We start from the raw sequence: 6000 nt of genomic DNA, 5'->3' as shown, positions 1-6000 counted from the left end.
TAAGACATCCGGTTGCCTTCAGAATAAAATAAGATTCTTAATTCGTTAATTAAATAACTATTACGTTACATTATTAGTGTAAAAGTGTGTTCTTTTCATTAAGAATCACCCAACAAGGATTGTAGTTTAGCCCAGCCGGGCAATAGTTTATTATAAAGTCCCGTGCTAAGAGTAGTAATAAACAACCTGTCAGCTCAGTCTAGTGCAACCAACAACAGGTACCGTGCGTACCGTGCATCACGCACCTGTATAAGCAAGGTTCCTATCCAAGCAATAAAGGTTCCTATTTCATCAAGCAATAATACACCTATTATAACAATTAGTATTATTATTACATTACAGTTATTGTAAAGACACACATTATGTTTCTGTGTAAAAATAAGTAATTCAATTACTAATAAGTAATTAAATAATAATAAAAGTTATCTAAATGGATAAATGCTATTCACTGGAGTGCATGGACTTTATAAAGTGGACACTGGACAAAAGAGGCCTCCGCGAGGCAACTATCTGGACATACCCACGCGTTCAGGGAGATGTCCTCTATCACACCCTACTCTCCGCTAAGCGGGAGAGGTGTAAAATTCACAGCAGCAGACCTTCTACTGTGGTCAATGCTGAAAAAAGTACCGTTTCCGGACCCAGAATGGACACTGGACAAAGCGGCCTCCGCGAGGCAACTATCTGGACATACCCACGCGTTCGGGGAGATGTCCTCTACCACACCCCACTCTCCGCTAAGCGGGAGAGGTGTAAAATTCACAGCAGCAGACCTTCTACTGTGGTCAATGCTCAAAAAAGTACCGTTTCCGGACCCAGAATGGACACTGGACAAAGAGGCCTCCGCGAGGCAACTATCTGGACATACCCACGCGTTCGGGGAGATGTCCTGTACCACACCCCACTCTCCGCTAAGCGGGAGAGGTGTAAAATTCACAGCAGCAGACCTTCTACTGTGGTCAATGCTGAAAAAAGTACCGTTTCCGGACCCAGAATGGACACTGGACAAAAGACGGCTCCGCGAGGCAACTATCTGGACATACCCACGCGTTCGGGGAGATGTCCTCTACCACACCCCACTCTCCGCTAAGCGGGAGAGGTGTAAAATTCACAGCAGCAGACCTTCTACTGTGGTCAATGCTGAAAAAAGTACCGTTTCCGGACCCAGAATGGCCACTGGACAAAAGACGGCTCCGCGAGGCAACTATCTGGACATACCCACGGGTTCAGGGAGATGTCCTGTACCACACCCCACTCTCCGCTAAGCAGGAGAGGTGTAAAATTCACAGCAGCAGACCTTCTACTGTGGTCAATGCTGAAAAAAGTGCTGTGCCTTGGGGCATTGACATGAAATCACTGGACATCTCCCCGAACGTGTGGGTATGTCCAGATAGTTGCCTCGCGGAGCCGTCTTTTGTCCAGTGTCCATTCTGGGTCCGGAAACGGTACTTTTTTCAGCATTGACCACAGTAGAAGGTCTGCTGCTGTGAATTTTACACCTCTCCCGCTTAGCGGAGAGTGGGGTGTGGTACAGGACATCTCCCCGAACGCGTGGGTATGTCCAGATAGTTGCCTCGCGGAGCCGTCTTTTGTCCAGTGGCCATTCTGGGTCCGGAAACGGTACTTTTTTCAGCATTGACCACAGTAGAAGGTCTGCTGCTGTGAATTTTATACCTCTCCCGCTTAGCGGAGAGTGGGGTGTGGTAGAGGACATCTCCCCGAACGCGTGGGTATGTCCAGATAGTTGCCTCGCGGAGCCGTCTTTTGTCCAGTGTCCATTCTGGGTCCGGAAACGGTACTTTTTTCAGCATTGACCACAGTAGAAGGTCTGCTGCTGTGAATTTGACACCTCTCCCGCTTAGCGGAGAGTGGGGTGTGGTAGAGGACATCTCCCCGAACGTGTGGGTATGTCCAGATAGTTGCCTCGCGGAGCCGTCTTTTGTCCAGTGTCCATTCTGGGTCCGGAAACGGTACCTTTTTCAGCATTGACCACAGTAGAAGGTCTGCTGCTGTGAATTTTACACCTCTCCCGCTTAGCGGAGAGTGGGGTGTGGTACAGGACATCTCCCCGAACGCGTGGGTATGTCCAGATAGTTGCCTCGCGGAGCCGTCTTTTGTCCAGTGGCCATTCTGGGTCCGGAAACGGTACTTTTTTCAGCATTGACCACAGTAGAAGGTCTGCTGCTGTGAATTTTACACCTCTCCCGCTTAGCGGAGAGTGGGGTGTGGTAGAGGACATCTCCCCGAACGCGTGGGTATGTCCAGATAGTTGCCTCGCGGAGCCGTCTTTTGTCCAGTGTCCACTTTATAAAGTCCATGCACTCCAGTGAATAGCATTTATCCATTTAGATAACTTTATTATTATAATGATTTAATTACTTATTTTTACACAGAAACATAATGTGTGTCTTATAGCATCATATAGCATCATTTAAATGCTTAATTTGTAGTTTTAATGTGCAAATTAAACTTTTTTTCAATACTCTAGAGGGTACTCTTATTTTGAAGAGATCGTCCACCGGAAGCCTTAAATCTGTTCATTAGATCTGCTCACTAGACGCTGCCGGCCCTGCATGCCTCCATCAGATACAGTATCATTCTAATTGCTCGCTACTGCTATTTATCCACCCGAGTGGTTCAACTCACAAAACAAACGTAACTGCTAACAGCCAATTTCGATTCCGTTCCGATGCTGCCTCCGCACACAATAGCCCCATTTTCCCCCTGCTTGCTTGCTTGCTGCTGCTTCAGTGCTTATTGTATATCGCGCGTTACTGTATTCAAAGGCTACTCATTCTACTGCTTATGCCTTATGCCACCAGTCTCGCTACTGCTACAAGTGGCGTCTGGGCGATCATGCTCTAAACGTTGCTTTCACGGTAGTAGGCTACTGGTCATCATGTGGACGTAGCATAGATCCACTGCAGGATTAAAAACATACACGGCGTCTAGTCTGTCCACAGTGTAAAGTGGCGACACACTTCGTCTAGTTCCAAACATTGTTCCTTTGGCTGGAACTATCCCTTGAGATAGAACGAGCACTTCCGCATTCCATTGTTGCCATGGGAGTCAACAATAGCGTCGCCACTATCACTAGACACTCTGAGTGCCGCTCGTGCCTGTCAGGCATGTTGCCACGTCTGCTCATTATAAGCGTCTCAGGCTTGTTTTATTTAATCACTTGCCGGGTGAACGCCGTTGTTTAAACCCACGGTTCGTTCGAAGCACCCTCAGTTTAACATGATGGTAAACTATCTGACGTTGTTGGATCGTTTTCACAATGATTCAAGATAGTTTTTGTGGCTTGTTTTCGCGGACCTGGCCGCTTGTCTCCTCCAACATGGCAACTCGGTGCCCCATTCATTCATGCCACGGCAATCTGCTACTGCTCAAATTCATGCTTCAATCATGCGGATTGTGGCGAGATGTGATCGTAATCGTAGTTTTGTTTTTCGGTTGGTACTTTGATCAATGATAAACAGTAAAGCAGTCGCTTGTGGCGGTCGCTTATTGACGTACCATTTAACGTACGAGGAAAGTGTTTCTCCTTTCAGTGGACAGTGGGTGCATATACTGCATATTGATATTGGCTTATTATTTTGCCAGTGGCCCGTGGGTGCTTCTGCTCCTGCGCACCCGCGGAGTTGACGCCGTCGAGCGTGAACACGCTCAATTAGCTGATCTACAAGCCGTGTGAGCTTCACAGGTCGGAGCTCCCACTATCAGCTCAATAAGTCACATTTTGCTGTGGTTTATTTCCGGGTTTTCATATTATGTCTAACCCCCTGATCGACGTTAGACCCTCACGTCGTGAGCTCGTAGCTCTGTAGTGGCCAAGAAAGAACGCTCCATTATTACATTGACAACTGTCAATGAAGGGAAAATGCTTGCCATATTGTCCCTCTTTACGCCACTTCGTCTCCTATCATTCACGACATTTAATGTTCATGCCGGCACCGTTCGTTCACATGACCTTTCATCACCTATAGTCAACTCGAGCTAGCCCTTTTTTACACCAGCGCCCCTCACTTCACACGGGTGTGATTATCACATTGCGTTTGCTCAGGAATCGGCTCAAGTGTGCGGAGCGGCTTCCCGCTGTCTCCCTAAATCGCTCATTTAGGACTCGTCACGTTTCACTCAAACGCGAGATTTGATTTGCCATTCACACGTCCGTCGCACCCCAGCTTCAGTTAATGCTACACAGGCAGTCATCTCTCATGGTCACGACATGACCAAACTGCAGCATGCATCACTCCACTCACCCTCTTCGACCGCTTTCCGCATTTAACACAACAGTCACGCTAACTCGATGCAGGTATAGTGCAGAAATATACAAATGATTTGTATATACAAATGATTTGTCTTCAGGGTGGTCGTGTTCCGTCTGGTATTCCTTGATATTCACCCGTCAACTGCACTGTTTCTCCTGCTCCAGCCTCAACTAAGTCTTAAGACTCCACTAAAGTGATTTTATTTTAAATATATATTCTCAAAATATTAGAATATTTGATGAGAACAAAAAAAAATACATTTATAATACAGAAATGTTTACAATCGGTGTTGCTTTATATGCACTCAATACTACTTGGTCAAGCCTGTGTCACTGTTGAGGTGTTATGGAAGCCCAGATTTGCTTTGATACCAGCTTTAAACTCATTGGTATTGTTGAATCTAGTGTCTCAGACCTTCCTCTTGACAATACAACATAGATTCTCTGTGGGGTTCAGGTCAGTTAAGTACAGTAATACCATGGTCAGTAGTCAGTACACCAATTACTAATAGTTTTGGCTCTGTGGGCAGGTGCCAAGTGCTGCTGGAAAAGTAAATCCGTATATCCGTAAAGCTTGTCAACATATGGAAGCACACACCACACAGTGCTGTAAAATATCCTAATGGATGTTTGTTTGGAATTGATCATGATTGGGGGCCATGTTACTGTATTGATCTGCATGGTGTTGGTCCACTCCACTGACAGTGAAAACTTCACGCTGGAGTCAACACAGCCATCTACCAGGATATTTTAGTAATCCTTTAATAAAAAGAGGTTTCATATCTTATATACATACTGTATAGTTATCGTCTTATAGGGAAAAAAATGTGAGCATCAAAACCAAAGTTAGAGTGAGGTCTAGCCAACACCAACTCGGGATTCTTGGATCGCTGCCCTCCACAATGTCCTATCTAACATCAGGTTCTTGAGCTCTGCAGTTTCGTTAGCTGAGCTGTCGTGCTGCAGTACGTCTATGTAGGTGGTACGCTTCTTTCCCCTCCTGGCTTTGCCCTGGGTTGGCTCCCATAGAGTCAATTTACTTGCCTCAAGTTCTGGGTGCCTGAAGCAGTGCCCAGCCAGCCTCATCCTCCTCTCTCTGACTTTGTCTGTAGGTCCCCATAGAGGTCCACATTTCTGATGCGGTCTGTCCATGGGACACCTACTGCCATTCGTAGCATTCTTGGGTAGACTCCATACAGGGCTCTTTCCTGTTGTACTGTGAGGGTCTTCTCCCATGTCTGATTTCCACACTCCTCATCCCATGCAAGGCTTTCCAGGCAAGTGCTCTCCGAACCTTCAGCTCCTGGGTAGCATGGCATTGGTACGACCTCCCGTTAGTTCGACCATTACTAACCTTACTAACCCTATCTCAATTACCCTAACCTAAACATTACCACAAGCACCGGAGCAGCGGATGTTTGCCAACCTTAATGCATGTTCGACAACCTTAATGCATGTTCGCCAACCTTAATGCATGGTTGAACTAACGGGAGGTCGGACGATGGGGAAGTCTCCCAGCTCCTGTTCAGTTGAGGTAGTCCAGGCCCCGAGGTATTTGAAGTCCTCGACTGGCTACTACTACTGCCAGTAGTAGTTCCCTTCCTTTCTCTACTGTATCTGAGATTAGGGCGATGTCGTCTGCGTAGTCGAGGTCAGTGACCAGACTTCCTCTGGATCAGAGTGAACTGATCTCTGCCATTGATTCCGAGTCTCAGTGCATTGTCCAT

Source organism: Protomyctophum parallelum (genome assembly GCF_964188405.1).
Source record: "Protomyctophum parallelum genome assembly, chromosome: 8".
Taxonomy (NCBI): domain Eukaryota; kingdom Metazoa; phylum Chordata; class Actinopteri; order Myctophiformes; family Myctophidae; genus Protomyctophum; species Protomyctophum parallelum.
The sequence above is the reverse complement of the archived record's forward strand: the minus strand, read 5'-3'. Positions refer to the sequence as shown.